The sequence below is a fragment of the Rattus norvegicus genome, chromosome 5, assembly GCF_021556685.1.
Source record: "Rattus norvegicus strain SHRSP/BbbUtx chromosome 5, alternate assembly SHRSP_T2T, whole genome shotgun sequence".
Lineage (NCBI taxonomy): Eukaryota > Metazoa > Chordata > Mammalia > Rodentia > Muridae > Rattus > Rattus norvegicus.
In genome coordinates this window covers 56,193,981-56,215,886 of record NC_141538.1, presented here as the reverse complement: position 1 = coordinate 56,215,886, position 21,906 = coordinate 56,193,981, and the positions used below count along the sequence as shown (strand labels likewise).

At 39.2% G+C, this 21,906-nt stretch overlaps 1 protein-coding gene across 13 annotated transcripts in view; it reads left to right on the top strand.

Annotated features, from left to right (window-relative positions):
* The window catches only part of Lingo2 (leucine rich repeat and Ig domain containing 2), a 1,315,053-nt gene that overhangs the window by 739,557 nt on the left and 553,590 nt on the right, over positions 1 to 21,906 (top strand).

Sequence of the window (21,906 nt, the reverse complement as noted above, 5' to 3'; positions counted from 1 at the left end):
CCACCTTCACAATTCCCCCAGCCTTTACCTACTGCACATTCTAGTTCCATTAGTTCAATCTTTATAAATTCTGTGTATGAATAGTCTCGTGTAGTATTTTGTTTCCTGTACCTTGATAAATACACTTCTGTTTTCCCAAGAAAAAAAAGGACAAGTTTTTAAATAGAAAAGTAAAACAACAAGACAACATTTAGAAATTGACAGATATTTAAAGTAGAAATATGATTAAATGAAAATATTTGCATGTATTGGCATTTTGTTTCCTCATTTTATAGCAGGGGTTATGCTTCTCTGGTTATATTTCTTTTTTTTTTTTTTATTAACTTGAGTATTTCTTATATACATTTCGAGTGTTATTCCCTTTCCCGGTTTCCGGGCAAACATCCCCCTCCCCCCTCCCCTTCCTTATGGGTGTTCCCCTCCCAACCCTCCCCCCATTGCCGCCCTCCCCCCATAGACTAGTTCACTGTGGGTTCAGTCTTAGCAGGACCCAGGGCTTCCCCTTCCACTGGTGCTCTTACTAGGATATTCATTGCTACCTATGGGGTCAGAGTCCAGGGTCAGTCCATGTATAGTCTTTAGGTAGTGGCTTAGTCCCTGGAAGCTCTGGTTGCTTGGCATTGTTGTACTTTTGGGGTCTCGAGCCCCTTCAAGCTCTTCCAGTTCTTTCTCTGATTCCTTCAATAGGGGACCTATTCTCAGTTCAGTGGTTTGCTGCTGGCATTCGCCTCTATATTTGCTGTATTCTGGCTGTGTCTCTCAGGAGCGATCTACATCCGGCTCCTGTCGGTCTGCACTTCTTTGCTTCATCCATCTTGTCTAATTGGGTGGCTGTATATGTATGGGCCACATGTGGGGCAGGCTCTGAATGGGTGTTCCTTCAGTCTCTGTTTTAATCTTTGCCTCTCCCTTCCCTGCCAAGGGTATTCTTTTTCCTCATTTAAAGAAGGAGTGAAGCATTCACATTTTGATCATCCGTCTTGAGTTTCGTTTGTTCTAGGGATCTAGGGTAATTCAAGCATTTGGGCTAATAGCCACTTATCAATGAGTGCATACCATGTATGTCTTTCTGTGATTGGGTTAGCTCACTCAGGATGATATTTTCCAGTTCCAACCATTTGCCTACGAATTTCATAAACTCGTTGTTTTTGATAGCTGAGTAATATTCCATTGTGTAGATGTACCACATTTTCGGTATCCATTCCTCTGTTGAAGGGCATCTGGGTTCTTTCCAGCTTCTGGCTATTATAAATAAGGCTGCGATGAACATAGTGGAGCACGTGTCTCTTTTATATGTTGAGGCATCTTTTGGGTATATGCCCAAGAGAGGTATAGCTGGATCCTCAGGCAGTTCAATGTCCAATTTTCTGAGGAACCTCCAGACTGATTTCCAGAATGGTTTTACCAGTCTGCAATCCCACCAACAATGGAGGAGTGTTCCTCTTTCTCCACATCCTCGCCAGCATCTGCTGTCACCTGAGTTTTTGATCTTAGCCAATCGCACTGGTGTGAGGTGAAATCTCAGGGTTGTTTTGATTTGCATTTCCCTTATGACTAAAGATGTTGAACATTTCTTTAGGTGTTTCTCAGCCATTCGGCATTCCTCAGCTGTGAATTCTTTGTTTAGCTCTGAACCCCATTTTTTAATAGGGTTATTTGTTTCCCTGCGGTCTAACTTCTTGAGTTCTTTGTATATTTTGGAAATAAGGCCTCTATCTGTTTTAGGATTGGTAAAGATCTTTTCCCAATCTGTTGGTTGCCGTTTTGTCCTAACCACAGTGTCCTTTGCCTTACAGAAGCTTTGCAGTTTTATGAGATCCCATTTGTCGATTCTTGATCTTAGAGCATAAGCCATTGGTGTTTTGTTCAGGAAATTTTTTCCAGTGCCCATGTGTTCCAGATGCTTCCCTAGTTTTTCTTCTATTAGTTTGAGTGTGTCTGGTTTGATGTGGAGGTCCTTGATCCACTTGGACTTAAGCTTTGTACAGGGTGATAAGGATGGATCGATCTGCATTCTTCTACATGTTGCCCTCCAGTTGAACCAGCACCATTTGCTGAAAATACTATCTTTTTTCCATTGGATGGTTTTGGCTCCTTTGTCAAAAATCAAGTGACCATAGGTGTGTGGGTTCATTTCTGGGTCTTCAATTCTATTCCATTGGTCTATCTGTCTGTCTCTGTACCAATACCATGCAGTTTTTATCACTATTGCTCTGTAATACTGCTTGAGTTCAGGGATAGTGATTCCCCCTGAAGTCCTTTTATTGTTGAGGATAGCTTTAGCTATCCTGGGTTTTTTGTTATTCCAGATGAATTTGCAAATTGTTCTGTCTAACTCTTTGAAGAATTGGATTGGTATTTTGATGGGGATTGCATTGAATCTGTAGATTGCTTTTGGTAAGATGGCCATTTTTACCATATTAATCCTGCCAATCCATGAGCATGGGAGATCTTTCCATCTTCTGAGGTCTTCTTCAATTTCTTTCCTCAGTGTCTTGAAGTTCTTATTGTACAGATCTTTTACTTGCTTGGTTAAAGTCACACCGAGGTACTTTATATTATTTGGGTCTATTATGAAGGGTGTCGTTTCCCTAATTTCTTTCTCGTCTTGTTTCTCTTTTGTATAGAGGAAGGCAACTGATTTATTTGAGTTAATTTTATACCCAGCCACTTTGCTGAAGTTGTTTATCAGCTTTAGTAGTTCTCTGGTGGAACTTTTGGGATCACTTAAATATACTATCATGTCATCTGCAAATAGTGATATTTTGACCTCTTCTTTTCCGATCTGTATCCCTTTGATCTCCTTTTGTTGTCTGATTGCTCTGGCTAGAACTTCAAGAACTATATTGAATAAGTAGGGAGAGAGTGGGCAGCCTTGTCTAGTCCCTGATTTTAGTGGGATTGCTTCAAGTTTCTCTCCATTTAGTTTAATGTTAGCAACTGGTTTGCTGTATATGGCTTTTACTATGTTTAGGTATGGGCCTTGAATTCCTATTCTTTCCAGGACTTTTATCATGAAGGGGTGTTGAATTTTGTCAAATGCTTTCTCAGCATCTAATGAAATGATCATGTGGTTCTGTTCTTTCAGTTTGTTTATATAATGGATCACGTTGATGGTTTTCCGTATATTAAATCATCCCTGCATGCATGGGATGAAGCCTACTTGATCATGGTGGATGATTGTTTTGATGTGCTCTTGAATTCGGTTTGCCAGAATTTTATTGAGTATTTTTGCGTCGATATTCATAAGGGAAATTGGTCTGAAGTTCTCTTTCTTTGTTGTGTCTTTGTGTGGTTTAGGTATAAGAGTAATTGTGGCTTCGTAGAAGGAATTCGGTAGGGCTCCATCTGTTTCAATTTTGTGGAATAGTTTGGATAATATTGGTATGAGGTCTTCTATGAAGGTTTGATAGAATTCTGCACTAAACCCGTCTGGACCTGGGCTCTTTTTGGTTGGGAGACCTTTAATGACTGCTTCTATTTCCTTAGGAGTTATGGGGTTGTTTAACTGGTTTATCTGTTCCTGATTTAACTTCGATACCTGGTATCTGTCTAGGAAATTGTCCATTTCCTGAAGATTTTCAAGTTTTGTTGAATATAGGTTTTTATAGTAAGATCTGATGATTTTTTGAATTTCCTCCGAATCTGTAGTTATGTCTCCCTTTTCATTTCTGATTTTGTTAATTTGGACACACTCTCTGTGTCCTCTCGTTAGTCTGGCTAAGGGTTTATCTATCTTGTTGATTTTCTCAAAGAACCAACTTTTGGTTCTGTTGATTCTTTCTATGGTCCTTTTTGTTTCTACTTGGTTGATTTCAGCTCTGAGTTTGATTATTTCCTGCCTTCTACTCCTCCTGGGTGTATTTGCTTCTTTTTGTTCTAGAGCTTTTAGGTGTGCTGTCAAGCTGCTGACATATGCTCTTTCCTGTTTCTTTCTGCAGGCACTCAGCGCTATGAGTTTTCCTCTTAGCACAGCTTTCATTGTGTCCCATAAGTTTGAGTATGTTGTATCTTCATTTTCATTAAATTCTAAAAAGTTTTTAATTTCTTTCTTTATTTCTTCCTTGACCAGGTTATCATTGAGTAGAGCATTGTTCAATTTCCACGTATATGTGGGCATTCTTCCCTTATTGTTATTGAAGACCAGTTTTAGGCCGTGGTGGTCCGATAGCACGCATGGGATTATTTCTATCTTTCTGTACCTGTTGAGGCCCGTTTTTTGACCAATTATATGGTCAATTTTGGAGAAAGTACCATGAGGAGCTGAGAAGAAGGTATATCCTTTTGCTTTAGGATAGAATGTTCTATAAATATCCGTTAAGTCCATTTGGCTCATGACTTCTCTTAGTCTGTCTACATCACTGTTTAATTTCTGTTTCCATGATCTGTCCATTGATGAGAGTGGGGTGTTGAAATCTCCCACTATTATTGTGTGAGGTGCAATGTGTGTTTTGAGCTTTAGTAAGGTTTCTTTTACATATGTAGGTGCCCTTGTATTTGGGGCATAGATATTTAGGATTGAGAGTTCATCTTGGTTGATTTTTCCTTTGATGAATATGAAGTGTCCTTCCTTATCTTTTTTGATGACTTTTAGTTGGAAATTGATTTTATTTGATATTAGAATGGCTACTCCAGCTTGCTTCTTCTGACCATTTGCTTGGAAAGTTGTTTTCCAGCCTTTCACTCTGAGGTAGTGTCTGTCTTTGTCTCTGAGGTGTGTTTCCTGTAGGCAGCAGAATGCAGGGTCCTCGTTGCGTATCCAGTTTGTTAATCTATGTCTTTTTATTGGGGAGTTGAGGCCATTGATATTGAGAGATATTAAGGAATAGTGATTATTGCTTCCCGTTATATTCATATTTGATGTGAGGTTATGTTTGTGTGCTTTCTTTCTCTTTGTTTTGTTGCCAAGACGATTAGTTTCTTGCTTCTTCTAGGGTATAGCTTGCCTCCTTATGTTGGGCTTTACCATTTATTATCCTTTGTAGTGCTGGATTTGTAGAAAGATATTGTGTAAATTTGGTTTTGTCATGGTATATCTTGGTTTCTCCATCAATGTTATTTGAGAGTTTTGCTGGATACAGTAATCTGGGATGGCATTTGTGTTCTCTTAGGGTCTGTATAACATCAGTCCAGGATCTTCTGGCCTTCATAGTTTCTGGCGAGAAGTCTGGTGTGATTCTGATAGGTCTCCCTTTATATGTTACTTGACCTTTTTCCCTTACTGCTTTTAATATTCTTTCTTTATTTTGTGCGTTTGGTGTTTTGACAATTATGTGACGGGAGGTGTTTCTTTTCTGGTCCAATCTATTTGGAGTTCTGTAGGCTTCCTGTATGTCTATGGGTATCTCTTTTTTTAGGTTAGGGAAGTTTTCTTCTATGATTTTGTTGAAGATATTTACTGGTCCTTTGAGCTGGGAGTCTTCACTCTCTTCTATACCTATTATCCTTAGGTTTGATCTTCTCATTGAGTCCTGGATTTCCTGTATGTTTTGGACCAGTAGCTTTTTCCGCTTTACATTATCTTTGACAGTTGAGTCAATGATTTCTATGGAATCTTCTGCTCCTGAGATTCTCTCTTCCATCTCTTGTATTCTGTTGGTGAAGCTTGTATCTACAGCTCCTTGTCTCTTCTTTTGGTTTTCTATATCCAGGGTTGTTTCCATGTGTTCTTTCTTGATTGCTTCTATTTCCATTTTTAATTCCTTCAACTGTTTGATTGTGTTTTCCTGGAATTCTTTCAGGAATTTTTGCGATTCCTCTCTGTAGGCTTTTACTTGTTTATTAATGTTTTCCTGTGCTTCCCTAAGTGTGTTCAGGTCTTTCCTGAAGTCCTCCAGCATCATGATCAAATATGATTTTGAAACTAGATCTTGCTTTTCTGGTGTGTTTGGATATTCCATGTTTGTTTTGGTGGGAGAATTGGGCTCCGATGATGGCATGTAGTCTTGGTTTCTGTTGCTTGGGTTCCTGCGCTTGCCTCTCGCCATCAGATTATCTCTAGTGTTACTTTGTTCTGCTATTTCTGACAGTGGCTAGACTGTCCTATAAGCCTGTGTGTCAGGAGTGCTGTAGACCTGTTTTCCTCTCTTTCAGTCAGTTATGGGGACAGAGTGTTCTGCTTTCGGGCGTGTAGTTTTTCCTCTCTACAGGTCTTCAGCTGTTCCTGTGGGCCTGTGTCTTGAGTTCACCAGGCAGCTTTCTTGCAGCAGAAAATTTGGTCTTACCTGTGGTCCCGAGGCTCAAGTTCGCTCGTGGGGTGCTGCCCAGGGGCTCTCTGCAGCGGCAGCAACCAGGAAGACCTGTGCCGCCCCTTCCGGGAGCTTCAGTGCACCAGGGTTCCAGATGGTCTTTGGCTTTTTCCTCTGGCGTCCGAGATGTGTGTGCAGGGAGCAGTCTCTTCTGGTTTCCCAGGCCTGTCTGCCTCTCTGAAGGTTTAGCTCTCCCTCCCACGGGATTTGGGTGCAGAGAACTGTTTATCCGGTCTGTTTCCTTCAGGGTCCGGCGGTGTCTTCGGCAGGGGTCCTGCCGCTCCTGGGCCCTCCCCCACGGGAGCCCAGAGGCCTTATACAGTTTCCTCTTGGGCCAGGGATGTGGGCAGGGGTGGGCAGTGTTGGTGGTCTCTTCCCCTCTGCAGCCTCAGGAGTGCCCACCTGACCAGGCGGTTGGGTCTCTCTCTCACGGGGTCTGTGAGCAGAGAGCTGCTGCGGGCCGGGATCCGCGGGTGTGGGACTTCCGGTAAACACAGAACGTGCCCGGTTCTAGAGAAATTCTGCTTCCGTGTGTCCCAAGCTCACCAGGCAGCTTTCTTGCAGCAGAAAATTTGGTCTTACCTGTGGTCCCGAGGCTCAAGTTCGCTCGTGGGGTGCTGCCCAGGGGCTCTCTGCAGCGGCAGCAACCAGGAAGACCTGTGCCGCCCCTTCTGGTTATATTTCTTAAGCATCAGTGAACAAAGTACATATCAACATTCTAGCAGTTAACTCTGCATATGACAAGAACTTGAAAACAGTAGTAGGTTAGTGTATACTTAGTATTTTCCACATGCAAGACATATGTCCAAGATACTTTACTGCATTGCCTTGTTTAACCCTCCCTACACACTGAAAGTTTGTCATAATGCCATCTTGCATTGGCAGATGAAGAAACTAGCTGTCAGCATGGCAGTGGATTGTCTAGAACCCCAGAATTCCCTAGGAGTACTCTGATTCATTTTTTGCTGATAGCAGTTTCCACTCTTAAACTGATTTATAAAACCAACACTTTGGTGTAGTTAAGATACATTAAGCTTTTAGCTAAGATGCCAACGACTTTCCAAAAGATAATTTTGTAGAATATGAAGCTTGTGTATTTATATGCAGTCCTATAACTTACAAATGGCTTATAAATATGTAAATTCATCTACCACTCTCACACTGATAAGAAAACAGGGTAGAATTCATTATTTCAGTTTTTAGAGATAGGGAGGCTACTATACTAAGAGGTTAGCTGGCTCTTTGGATATCTTATTGCTCTGAGCTTTTCATAATCTCTATAGTCCAGGGTGTGTGTGTGTGTGTGTGTGTGTGTGTGTGTGTGTGTGTAACTGTGGATTGAATGCTTTTTGTAAGATGACTCAAAAGTATTTGAAAGAGATGTGAGATGATTCAAGAGCAGTAAAACATCCACCTTTAGTAATCACTGCAGCTATCCCATGAATACATAGTAACTGTATTGCTTTTTAATAAATATTTTAATTCTCTCAAGTCAACATTCCTCATATTGTAGACTGGAACCTGAGAACAGACAAACAGCTGTATACCATAGAGCAATGTGATCAGTCCTGAGAGGAAAACCAGTCAAGTCTAACTCTGAGCTATACCTTTGAGCTTCTACCTCATGTCTGTTCCTGTTACACTAGACAAGCCTCAGCATAAAGCAAGAATTCTGGTTTTTCATCTACTGAGGGAGAAAGAAAATTGAAATCCAAGCTGTTAAAGTGAAGCTGTTGTAAGGAAAGTGACAAGGACTTGAGTCCTGGAAAGAGAGGCTTCAACAAATTGACAGGAAGCAAAATGACTGTTAGACTTCATAGGAATTATTTCTAAATCTCTATATACAACATCAACTCTTCTAAATTTTGAGATCTATTGTTGGATTGCTCATGGAACTTGATTTCTTCTTTCACACTTTCATATTTTTATCTCTAAAGAAAATTTAGGTTGTATTTAGAAGACTGGCCCTTGTCAGTTCTCAAGCACTTCAGACTTGGGTATCACTTTAAGAAATCCAAGTGGTCCGTGGCCTGCTCTGAAATAAAAAGAACCATATTTCCCCACTACACTGAAAAGGCCTGAAAATAAATGTAACTTGTCCATTTCAAAAACTACCAATGAAAATTGAAGCCCTTTTGTGTGCAAGGTGAAACACACCTTGAAACAGAAATGAGAATTGGCTTTGTGAGATGACTTTTGTGTATTACTAAGTTTTGCTGAAATGGATCCAAGTATTTGCGTGTACTATTTAATAACTATTGTAGTACTGTGTCAAAGTATTATTGCACATATGTTCATAATACTTTGGTTTAGAGTAAATATTTAAGATTTGGCTTTTCCTCTAAACGATGTTGATTGAATGTTTTCTGTCATTGTTTAAGATGTCAAGAAGTTATTTTTTATGTGTGTGTTTTGTTTTGTTTTGTTTTGTGGTTTTGTTTTTAAATTGAACCTGCTTGATAAGTTTAAAATGACATATTTAGGCTGGAGTGATATTTCCCTGGAACTGCAGCTACAAACACACACACACACACACACACAAACACACACACACACACACACACACACACACACAAATACATATATACATTCAGGCTACAAAGAATTAAGATAAAGATGAAAATTTATTACACTGACCCAGCCATCATCATATGGTTTCCTCTTAAAGCAGGTAGGAATAAGTACAGAGACCTACAGCCAGACATTACACAGACAGAAAGAGAAAGAGAGAGGGACAGACAGACCGAGAGACAGAAAAATAGAGAGACAGAGAGAAACAGAGAGACTTTGGAAACACACATTTCTAAATGGTTAAGTAGCTCTATCAAATTCCCTCCCCCAAAGCTCAGAGAACTTTGTGAAAGAAGAGGCAGAAAGATTGTAAATTTGATAAGGGATAGAGAGCAGGGTACCAAGAAAAAAAATGACTTGTAAACAGCTGGACTGGCACACATATGGTCTCACAGAGACTGGCAACCTGCACATGGCTGCTTCAGATGGCTTCCCAGCACTGAGAGGGAAAGTAGACACACATTCCCATCCCTACCCCAGAAGCTATCTCCAACTAATAAATGCTCACAGAAGAAAATTTAATGTTTTCCAAGGAATCTTACTGGGTATACAAACAGCTTCTATGCCTAGTACTAGTTGGCCAAACAAAACATACTCAATTGCATTTATGGAGCTTCTTTGTCTCATAATGCTTTGTCAAAGCATTTCATGTGAACCATACAAGTCCTTTGTATATACATTACGGTTTCTCATTTTGTGCTTTTATGGGATTTATGTGTCTAAAAATAGGTGTCTCTGTGTCTCTATATGTTTTTGTTTTTTTCTTTGGCTCTGCTGGTTTGTTTTGTTTTATCATATATATATATATATATATATATATATATATATATATATATATGAATTTGTGTAATTTTTTCTTTGTTTTTATTGGATATCTGCTTTATTTGCATTTCAATGTTGTCCCCTTTCCTGGTTTCCAATCAGGAAAACCCCTGTCCCATGCCCCTCCCCTGGCTTCTATGAGGGTGTTTCCACTCCAATCCACCCACCGACTCCCTCCTGCCTCCCCACCCTGACATTCCACTACACTGGGGCATCAAGCCTTCCAAGGACAAAGGGCCTCTCCTCCCATTGGTACCTGACAAGGCCATTCTGCCATCCTCTGCTAGATATGTGGGTGAAGAAATGGGTCCCTCTATGTGTACCCTTTGGTTGGTGGTTTAGTCCCTGAGAACTCTGGGGAGTCTGGTTGGTTGATATTGTTGTTCTTCCTATGGGGTTGCAAACCCCTTCAGCTCCTTCAGTCCTTTCTCTAACTGCTCCATTGGGGACCCCATTATCAGTCTAATGGTTAGTTGCAAGCATTTGTTTCTGTATTTGTCAGGCTATGGCAGAGCCTCTCAGGAGACAGTTATTTCAGGCTCCTGATAGCAAGCACTTCTTGGCATCTGCAATAGTGTCTGAGTATGGTGACTGTATATGAACTGGATCCCCAAGTGTGGCAGTGTCTGGATGGCCTTTCCTTCAGTCTCTGCTCCATCTTTTGTCTCCTTATTTCTTCCTGTGAGTATTTTGTTCCCCCTTCTAAGAAGGAATGAAACATCCACATTTTGGTCTTCCTTCTTCTTGAGCTTGGTCTGTGAATTGTATCTTGGATATTCTGTCAATTTGTGTTCTAAGCACAGAGAGAAAGAGTGAGAATTTGGATGGAGAGGGGGCAGAGAGGATCTGAGAGAAGGTAGAGGAGGAGAAGGAATTTTAACCAGAATATATTGTATGAAAAAATTAAAAAAAAATAGAAAATAAAATTTATGACAAGATTCACAACTACATAATTAACCTATTCACAGTTTCTGATTCTGCATTGTTAACCTTAAATATACAATTATGTGGAGACAACCTAAGGCATTACATGAGTAAAGGAAGGATTTAACTGAATGTGCTGTGTCTAGGGAAGGAAAGGCATAGCCTAAGTTGGCTTTGGAAATGAGGCAAGGATTGTTTGTACATATGTGTGTATAATACTCTGTCTCTGTCAGGTCAGAGTGAGAGAGCTATACATCCAGGAAAGAACAGGTTCCACATCATACTAGTTTAGATGCTCTATATGAGCATGCTTGTGAACTTGTGAATTGGTCCTCTTATGTCTTCATTATTAGGGCTGGAAGTTGTTCATGCCAGTTTACTCTTTGTACATAACGCATAAACTCTTCCTCCTAAAGTTCAAGTCATCAACAATGCAGAGAGTTGAAAGTTAATCTTATTTAGGATCTACTGTAAAATAAGACATATTCTAAAAATTCACAGAATCTCAGTTCTGAAGAAAAAAAAAACAATAGCAAGAATATCAGTGAAATTTGTCTAGACCAAAATAATATTAGGGAGAGAGAGGAATGCCTCAGAGGATAAGCCTTGTAGGACAATGAGTTAATAAAGAAGCAGAAAAAGCACAATGGGAAGTTGTTTGCTATTCTTCTGTATTCATTGAATGACTCATAAATTAAAGCCTGGAGCTTGAAGAAAGTGAACCCAGGGAACTGAAAGAAAATGGAAATGTAAAGGAACATTTAAACCTGCCTCTGGAGATAACAAGGGATGCAATCATCTTGGAAGCAAGAAAGCTTGAGCAGTTTTCAGCCTATTCAGAACTGCAGGCATAAACATGAAGTTAGTTGAGTAAGTGTCATTGTGGTAGGATGAAGCCCTCACTAGTTGTATGCTACCCAAGGGAGGTATAGCTAGTTATTGAAGTAGACTTATTCTCCTCTTTCTGAAAAACTGCCACACTGATTTCCAAATTCAAGTTTGTATTTTCATCAGCAATGAATGTTTTTCTTGTTTTAAATCCTCACCAGCATGAGTTGTCACTTGTGCTCTTGATCTTGGCCATTCTGACAGATCTAAGATAGAATCTTAAAGCAGTTTGGTATTGATTTCCCTGATTTCTATTAGTGTTTCTTAGCTATCTGAGCTTCCTCTACTGAAAATCTTTTGATTAAATTGGTGTCCATCTTCAGCTGTGTTATTTGGTTTTTTGATGTTTACTTTCTTGAGTTCTTTATATGTTTTGGATATTAGTCCCCTACTCGATATAGAATTCATAAATATCATTTCCCATTCTATTGGCTGTCATTTTGTCCAGATGATTGTGTCCTTTGCCACTAAGAGAAGCTTTTACTTCCATGAAGTCCCATTTATTATTTTTATCTTTGTGCCTGTAATATTGTGTTCTATTCAGAATGTATTCTTCTGTGCCACTGATTTCAAAGCTATTTCTTGCCCAGTATTCAGTTTACCTTGTTTTATGTTTGAGAAGACCATTTTTTTGAAGAAGCTGTCTTTTTAAACCGTGTGTATTTCTATATTCTCTATTTTAAAAAATCACACATCCATAAGGTGTGTGGATTTATGTCTAGGTCCTTGATTCAATTCTACTCATGAATGTATCTGTTCTTATGCCAATACCATGTTGTTTTTATTTGTATAGCTCTGTAGTACAACTTGAAAACAAAAATGGTGGCACCTGAAGCAACTGGTTTATTAATATTTTGCTATTCTTATTTGGGGTTTTTGTTTGTTAGTTTTGATGTTTCCGTATCAAACCACGAATTGTGTTTTCAAGATCTGTGAAGAATAGTGTTGGAATTTTGATGGGGATTGAATTGAATCTCTAAATTGCTTTTGGAATGATGGCAACTTTTACTATGAGTTCATAGGAGTTGTGGATATGGGAGAAAGAAGTCTACAGTAAGTGTTTTGTTACAGTGCTAAGAATGAGACTGGGGCATTGAGTTGTGAGGAAAGGGGGGTGTGGTAAAGGTCTTCAGTTAGTGATCCCATTTCCCTGGCTTGCCCAGATGGTTTGTTCCCAAGGAATATCTGCAGGCTTAGGAGGCAGAGATAAGGGGATATGTTGGGGAAAGAAAGGTTGGAGCAGACCTTTGTTGGGGAAGGGTCTGTGAAGAAAGAGACTGTAGTAAGTATCTGCTACAGAGCTGAGGATGAGACTATGGGATTGGAACTGGAAGAGCAGAAGGAGAGGTGAAAAATCTACTGGTAGCCCACCTGATTTCCTGTCAAGAGTTCATACTTAGCTTTGTAATGTAGTTCTAGGAATCAAACTTAAGTCCTTGTGAGTTCCTTTTACTGAGTGGTCTGTCATCTCAGCTCCAGAATATTTTACTTCTCTTAACCACTATCAACAACTTGTGTTATTCTCAAAAAGCTGTCAACATGGGACAATTGTTAAATATAAACACATAATAACATAATAAAATACCAGCATACAAAGTGGACTTAGTGATTTTCTTGATCTTTCTATTGTTTAATGGCATATACAATAATTGTACATCATAATTTCTGTAAACATTATATGAAAAGAGCTGTAATAATAGTGGCCAAATTGTAAGTATATAGTTCAGTGGATTGCTCACTATGTCTATAAAAACTGTAATACCACTCAGAGTAGGAAACAGAACTTGACCAAAAGCATTGAAATGACACGATGTTTTTCAACATGAATCTGAGTCCTTATTAATATGACCCATTTTCTGAGATTAAATTATAATATTTTAGTCTCATTTACATTTATACAAATGGAATAATAGTATTTTGCTCTTAGGTTGTATGTGGGTTTTTCTCATTATTGTATATGCTAGATTCCTATGTGTAGCTTTAATTTTCAATGTATTTCATCAAGAAAAGTTTATAGATCTTAAATACTATGTGTCTTCTCGGATTTTATGTGAAAATTGTAGTTGGTTGTACAACTTATTTTTGTGGCTTGAAATTATATTTTTATTGTTTAATTTTTATTAACTCTTAGAATCTTTCTTATATTTCAATTATATTCTCTATACACTCCTTCACCCCAACTTCTCCTAGACACCATAATCTCTCCTCTATTTTGATAGAATAGAGTGTCTTGCAACACATACCTTGGCACTGTACTCTTGCAGTCTTTTCATCTCTCTTCTGTAATATCCCCTTTGCCTTAGCAGAAGGGGGTGTGTTGGAACAGTATTAACTGGATGCAGACATCCCCTGCCATTGTGTTCCATATTTAGATTAGTTGTAGCTTTCTTGTAATGATCTCTGTCTATGCAAAAAGGAGTCTCTGATGAGAGAATTAAACTTATCTTTGGGGCAAAGGATAAGTATTAGAATACAATAAAATCATCCTGGCTCAAGAGAGTGGCCATAGAAAGTTTATATTCAGTAGATACTGCTACTTCTCTGAATGGAAGAACTTAATAGAAGGCATTGAGAAGTGTCACAGCAGCCACTTACCCCTTGGAGCTTCACTACCTCTAAAGTTCTTTCTTACTTTCATTTAAGAACCCACACACCTATGGTCACTTGATCTTTGACAAAGGAGCTAAAACCACACAAATGAAGAAAGATAGCCTTTTCAACAAATGGTGCTGGTTCTATTGGAAGTCAGCATGTAGAAGATTGCAAATTGATCCATTTTTATCACCATGTACAAAGCTTAAGTCCAAGTGGAACAAGGACCTCCACATCGAACCAGATACACTCAAACTAATAGAAGAAAAAGTAGGGAAGAGTCTTGAACACACGGCACTGGGGAAAATTTCCTGAACAAAACACCAATGGCTAATGCTCTAAGACAAGAACCAACAAATGGGACCTCATAAAACTGCAAAGCTTCTGTAAGGCAAAAGACACTGTCATTAGGACAAAATGGCAACCAAAAGATTGGGAAAGGATCTTTACCAATCCTACATATGATCGAGGGTTAATATCCAAAATATACAAAGAACTCAAGAAATTAGACCCCAGAGAGTCAAATAACCCTATTAAAAATGGGGTACAGAGCTAAACAAAACATTCTCAGCAGAGGATTTTCGAATGACCTAAAAGAACCTAAAGAAATGTTCAACATTCTTAGTAATCAGGGAAATGCAAATCAAAATAGCCCTGAGATTCTGCCTCACACCAGTCAGAATGGCTAAGATAAAAACACAGAAGATGCTGGGGAGGGTGTGGAGAAAGAGGAACACTCCTCCATTGTTGGTGGGATTGCAAATCAGTCTGGAGATTCCTCAGAAAATTGGACATTCCACTACCTGAGGGCCCAGCTATACCTATCTTTGGGCATATACCCAAAAGATGCTCCAACATACGACAAAGACACATGCTCCACTATTTTCATACCAGCCTTATTTATAATAGCCAGAAGCTGGAAAGAACCCAGATGCCCTTCAACAGAGGAATGGGTTCAAAAGATATGGTACAGCTACACAATGGAGTACTACTCAGCTATCAAAAACAATGACTTTATGAAATTCATAGGCAAATGGAATGAACTAGAAAATATCATCCTGAGTGAGGAGACTCAATCGCAGAAAAACACACCTTGTATACACTCATTCATAAGTGTATATTAGCCAAAAAGCTTGAATTACCCTAGATGCAATCCACAGGCCGCAGGATGCCCAAGAAGAAGGTTGTCGAAAATGCGGATGCTCCCACTCCTTAAAACAGGAAAAAATATCCATAGGAGGGGATATGGAAGCAAAGTTTAGAGTAGCAACTCAAGGAATGACCATTCAGTGCCTGCCCCACATGTGACCCATATATTTTTTATGTATATATGTACATATATATACATATAGATATATGCACATACACAGTCACCAAAACTATATAAGACTGATGAGGCTAAAAAATGCATGCTCAAAGGGACCAGATATAGATCTCTCCCGAGAGACACATCCAGAGCATTTCCAATACAAAGGTCAATGCTAGCACAAACCACCGAACTAAGAACAGGAACCTCCTTGGGGGGAATCAGAGGAAGTATTGAAAGAGGTGAAGGAGCTTGCAACCCCATAAAAACAACAATGCCAACACACCAGACCTTCCAGGAATTAAATGACTACCGAAAGAAAGACTTATACATGGACTGACCCAGGGCTGCAACTGCATATGTAGCAGAGAATAGTCTTGTTGGGGCACCAGTGAAAGGGGAAGCCCTTGGTCCTGTCAAGGTTGGACCCCCAGTGCAGGGGAATATGGGGGGGCACAAAGGGGGATGCTACGGGGAATACCTGCATGAGGGAGGGGGAGGGGAAGGAATGGTGGCTTATGAACAAGAAATCGGGAATGGGAATAACATTTGAAATGTAAGTAAAGAAATATATCTAATAAAAAATTTAAAAAAAAGAAATTGGACTAATGTCTAGAACAATGGGTCAACGGATACAAGTACAGACTATTCTTACAGAGACCTTGGATTTGATTTCCAGTATTTACTTGGCACTCACAACCATCTGACTCCTGTTTCAGGGAATCCACACCCCTTTTCTGGTAACTACAGTCATTTTGTAGATGGAACAAAGACATATATGAAGACAAAAATTCATAACGAATAAAATGAAAGGTTAAAATATAAAAAAGTATAATATATCTGCATCTACTCTGCATTAACAAAGGAAATACACTGACTCTATTCACATGTAATGGAACAACAGTGTAATTTTTATTTACTTTATATCCCAATCATAGCCCTCCTCCCTCCTTCCAGTCTTCCACTCCTCCTCTTCTCTCCCCTTCCTCATGTTTCTGCTCCAATTATTGGGGTTCTCACATGAAAACTAAGCTGTAAACTGCTACATATGTTTAGGGGACCAAATCCAGACTATGTATACTCTTTGTTTGATGGTTTGGTCTCTGTGAACCCACATGGACCCAGGATAATTGGCTGGGTACTTCTTGTTGTGTGCCCTTGACCTCTCTCCAGCTCCCTCAATCCCTCTCCTGACTCTTCCACAAGACTCCCTGAGCGTTATCCAGTGTTTTGCTGTGAGTTTCTACATCTGATTCCATCAGTCTCTCAGGGGACATTTGTAGTAGGCTCCTGTGTGTAACTTTAGTAAACTATTATTTATAGTGTTAGGGCTTGACACTATTCAATAGAGGAGGGTCTCTATTTAGTCTAGTTATGCCTTGTAGACAGAGAAAATTATGGCTCCAAGGTTTGGTGATCAGATTTGTGTCCCCCTCCTCCACTAGAAGTCCTGCCTGGCTACAGGAGGGTACCACTTTAGTTTCCATAGTCCCAGCGTCTAGGATCACTCCATATCTTTCCAGGAACCTTCCAAGTCTCTAGTCTCCTGTTTGTCCCAGAGAAACCATTCCACATAATTCTTTCCTTTCTCCCAGCCTTCTTAGCCCCTCCCTACCTATTCCACTACACCCACTCTCTCATCCAGTTCCTTCTCTCCATTCATTTCTGATGTCTATTTTATTTTCCCTGAGTGAGATTAAAAAAATCGTCCCTTTGCCCCTCCTTGTTATTTAGCATCTTTGGGTTTATGTATGTTAGCATGGTTCTTCTGTACTTTTTTTAAAGCTAATATTTTCTTATAAGTGAGTACATGCCTTATGTTTCTTTCCAGGTCCAGTTTAACCTAACTCAGGATGATATTTTCTAGTTCTATCCATTTGCCTGAAAATTTCATGGCACCTTTAAAAAAATATTTGAGCAGTATTCCATTGTATAAATGTACCACATTTTCTTTATCCATTCTTGAGGAAAATCTGTGTGTTTCCAGTTTTTGGCTATTCTGACTAAAGCTTCTATGAACATTGTTGAACAAGTGCCCTCATGGCATGGTAGAACAACTTTTGGGTATATGCCCAGGAGAGGTATTGCGGAGTCTTGAGGTAGATTTCTTCTCAATTTCCTGAGAAAACACCAGACTGTTTTCCAAAGTTGTAGAAGTTTGCACACCCACTACCAGTGGAGGAGTGTTTCTCTTGCTCCACATTCTCACCACCATGTGCTGTCACTTGAGTAGTTGATCTTAGTGGTTATGAGGAGTGTCAGATGGAATCTCAGATAAATTTTGATTTGCAATTCTCCAGTGATTAAGTATGTTGTACATTTCTTTAAGAGGTTCTTTGCCATTGTAGATTACTCTCTTGATAATACTATTTATTTCTATATCCTGTTTTTAAATTGGGTTATTAGGGTTGCTGATGTTTAATTTCTTGAGTTCTTTATATATTTGGATATTAGCCCTTTGTTGAACATGGGGTTTGTGAAGATCTTTTCCCATTTTCCCATTCTGTTGGCTGCTTTTGTCCTAATGATAGTGTTCTTTGCCTTACAGAAGCTTTTCAGTTTTAGAAGGTCAATTCCTTAAATGTTTATCTTAGTGCCATAGCTGCTGGTACGCTATTCGGGAAGTTGTATCCTGTACCAAAGTGTTCAAGCCTACTTGATCATGTAGGATAATGTTTTTGATATTCTTGAATTAGTTTTCTGAGTATACTGAATATTTTACATCAATATTTATGATGGAAACTAGTCTAAATTTCCTGTCTTTATCGAGTCTTCGTGTGGTTGTAGTTTTGAATCAGGTGATTATGGCCTTATAAAATAAGTTTAGCAATGTTCCTTCTGTTTCCATTTTATGGAATAATTTAAGGAGCATTGCTATTATCTCTTCTTTGCAAGTCTGGTAGAATTCTATGCTAAAATCCTCAGGCCCTAAGCTTTTATTTTGTTGGGAGATTTTGATGACTCTTTTTACTTACTTGGAGATTATAGGACTGTTTAAATTGTTTAGCTAATCTTAGTTTAACTTTGGTAGGTGAAGTCTATCAACAAATCATCCATTATTGTGACTATAGGCTTTTGAAGTGAGACCTAAAGACTCTTTTAGATTTCGTCAATGTCTGTTGTTATGTCCCTTTTTTATTCCTGATTTTGTTTTGGGTATTGTCTCGTTACCTTTTAGCTAGTTTTCTCAAAGACTCAACTCTTGGTGTAACTGATTTTTTTATTGCTGCCTTTGTTTCTAATTGAATGATTTCAGCCCCGAGTTTGATTATTTCCTGGTTGCTGTCTACTCCTCTTGTGTCTGTTTGGTTCATTTTGTTCTAGAGCTTCAATGTATTCTTTTTAATTGCTAGTTTGAGATCTCTCCTACTTTTTCTGAAGGCACTTGGTACTATGAACTTTCTTTGTGTCTCATAATTTTGAATATGTTGTACCTTCATTTTAATTGAATTCTAGAAAATCTTTAGGTTTCTTTATTCTCTGTATTATTCTTGACCTAGTGGTAATTGAGAATAATTGTTCAGTTTCTATGAGTCTGTCTGCTTTCTACTGTTTCTGAAGTTCAGCTTTAACTCATAATGATCCGATAACATACAAGACATTCTTTCTATTTTCTTTTGCATGTTTAGACTTCCTTTGAATGTATGTCCAATTTTGGAGAAAGTTTCATGAGGTGCTGAGAAGAAGGTATATTCTTTTGTGTTTTAATGAAATGTTCTATAGATATCTGTTAGGTCCTTTTGATTCACAACATCTGTTAGTTCATTATTTCTTTGTTTATTTTCTGTCTTGATCATGTGCCAATTGGTGAGAGTAGGGTTTTAAAGAATGCGATTTAAGCTTAGTAAGGTTTCTTTTATAAATATGGGTGCCCCAGCATTTGTGGTCTAGGTGTTCAGATTTAAGATGTCATCTTTGTGGATTTCACCTTTGATTAATATGAATTGCCCTTCACCATATCTTTTGATTAATTTTTATTGAAAGTCTATTTTATTATATATTAGAATGACCGTTCCATCTTGCCTCTTGGATCTTTTTGCTTGGGAAAACTTTTGCTAACCCTTTAATCTGAAATTATGTCTTTGTGGCTAAAGTATGTTTCTTGTATATGGAGAAACTTGGATCCTATTTTTGTATCCATTCTGTTAGCCTGTGTCATTTTATTAAGGAACTGAATTTATTGATATTGAGAAGTATTAATGACCAATGGTTATTAATTCTTGTTTGTGATCTTATGTTCTACCTTACCACTTGGGTGTGGGAACACAGCTTGGGCAGGCAAATTGGGGAATTCTAGACTGTTTTATTCTATGCTTCCATCTGGTGCTGAGCTTGTGGGAAGTGCCGATGTGCTGCTCAGATAGTGGAAAACATAGCCTGAGATGCAGGCCATAACCAGAGTGATAAATAGGACCCCTGACTCTGTGCTCCTCATTACAGATGCCACTGGAAGTCTCAGGGCATTGGGAATAAAGGGGGTCCTTGGACTGAGGATGACGAGCCTGCTCATGTGGCGGCTTTCTCCATGGTGGTTCTTGATGAGAGAACCAGTTCTTGGCTCTAAACTATTTATTCATTATTCCTTGAGGAAAATGAATTCGTACCACTTCTTCATGGTGAACCAGAGATTAAATACCTTTTGCAGGAAGGAAAGTCCAGGAAGGGACATTTATTGGTTAAACTCTCAAGGCCCATCTGTATACCTTAGTAGACTGGGAACTTTGTTCTGGGCTACATTACATTGGTCACATCTTTATGTGGAGAGTGTGGCCACATGACTTAGGTCAAGAATCTGGTAGAGAGCAGGGAAATGCCTAAAATCCTCAGACGTGTTTTGGGTTTCTGAACCCACTCAACATTACCAAGTTTCCTGGCATGGTCAACTACCACCCACCTGCTATTTTGATAGAGTGTGTGTGTGTGTGTGTGTGTGTGTGTGTGTGTGTAAGAGAGAGAGAGAGAGAGAGAGAGAGGCAGAGAGAGACAGAGAGAAACAGAGACAGAGAGGCAGACAGACAGAGACAAAGAGACAGAGATAGAGATAGAGACTGAGAGACAGAGAGACTGAGGGGCAGAGAGACAGAGGGATCTGAGAGATTCCCTAATTTTGGTTGTGCTTGTGTGGAGTTATTTATTTTCTGTGTTTTATAGATGTAATTAGCCTCTTCGGATTGGAGTTTTCCTTCTAGTATCTTCTTTAGGAATGGATTTGTGGATAGATATTGTTTAAATTTGGATTGTCATGAATTACCTTGCTTTCTCCATCTATGATAACTAAAACTTTTGTTGGGTGTAATAGTCTGGACTGATTTCTGTGGTCTCTTAGGGTTTGCAAACTATCTTCCCAGACCCCTCTGGTGTTTAGAGTCTCTGTTGGGTATAATTTTGATAGGTCTACCTGTATATTTTACTTGGCCTATTTCCTCTGCAGATTTTAATATTTGCCCTTTGTTCTGTACATTTAGTGTTTTGATTATTACATGCCTAGAGGAGTTTCTTTTGTGGTCCAATTATTTGATTTTCTCTAAACTTCTTTATTGTTTATAGGCATCTTTTTCTTTAGGTTTGGAAAATTTTCTTTAATGATTTTGTTGAAATATTTTCTGGGCCTTGCAGCTGAGGGTCTTTTTCTTCTTGTATTATTTGTAGGTTTGGCCTTTTCATAGTGTCACAGATTTCTTGGATATTTTGTTTCAGGAACTTTTTTAGATTTAACGTTTTCTTTTACTGATGTATCTATTTCTTCAATCATATCCCCTTTGGCTGAGATTCTCTCTTCCATCTTTTGTATTTTGTTGGTGATGCTTGCATCTGTATTTCCCGTTCTCTTCTCTAGGTTTCCCAGCTCCAGGATTCCCTCAGTGCTTTACTGCTTCTATTTCCATTTTCAGGTTCTGAGCTGTTCTATCATTTCCTTCACCTGTTTGATTTTATTTTCTCATATTTATTTAAGATATTTATTCATTTACTCTTTAAAGGGCTCTCTCATCTTTATGTGATTGGGTTTAAGGTTATCTTCTACTTCAACTGAATTAGGATATCCAGAACTTGCTGTGGTAGAATAGCAGGGCTGTAGTGATACCACAGTGCCCTGGCTCCTGTTCCTCGTGTTCTTAGACTGGCCCTTAGCCATGAAGTTGTTCCTGGTATTGGATGGATGTTCCTAATGTAGAAAGGACTCCTCAACAAGGCAGGCAGAGCCTTGGTACTGACAATGGAGCTCAGGGAACAGTAAGTTGCTCACCTCTACTGCCTGTGTCCCAGGTGGAACTGGATGCTGCTGGGTTTCCACAGGTCTACCCAGAAAGGGAGACAGAGCTGTAAGCCTGAGGATGGAGCTTAAAGGGCAGAGTGCAGCTCACCTTTGTTGGCTGTTCTAGGCAGCCAGGGGATAGGTGGTGTGGGCTCTAGATTGAGTGCTCCTGAATATTCTTGGGGCCCAACAGACCTCAGGATAAAAGGTAATATAGCTGTGTAATAGGGGTGGGGTGGGGGTTAATGACAGTGTGCAGCTCACTTCTGCTGACTCTGCCCCAGGTGGGTGCAACAGGCAGA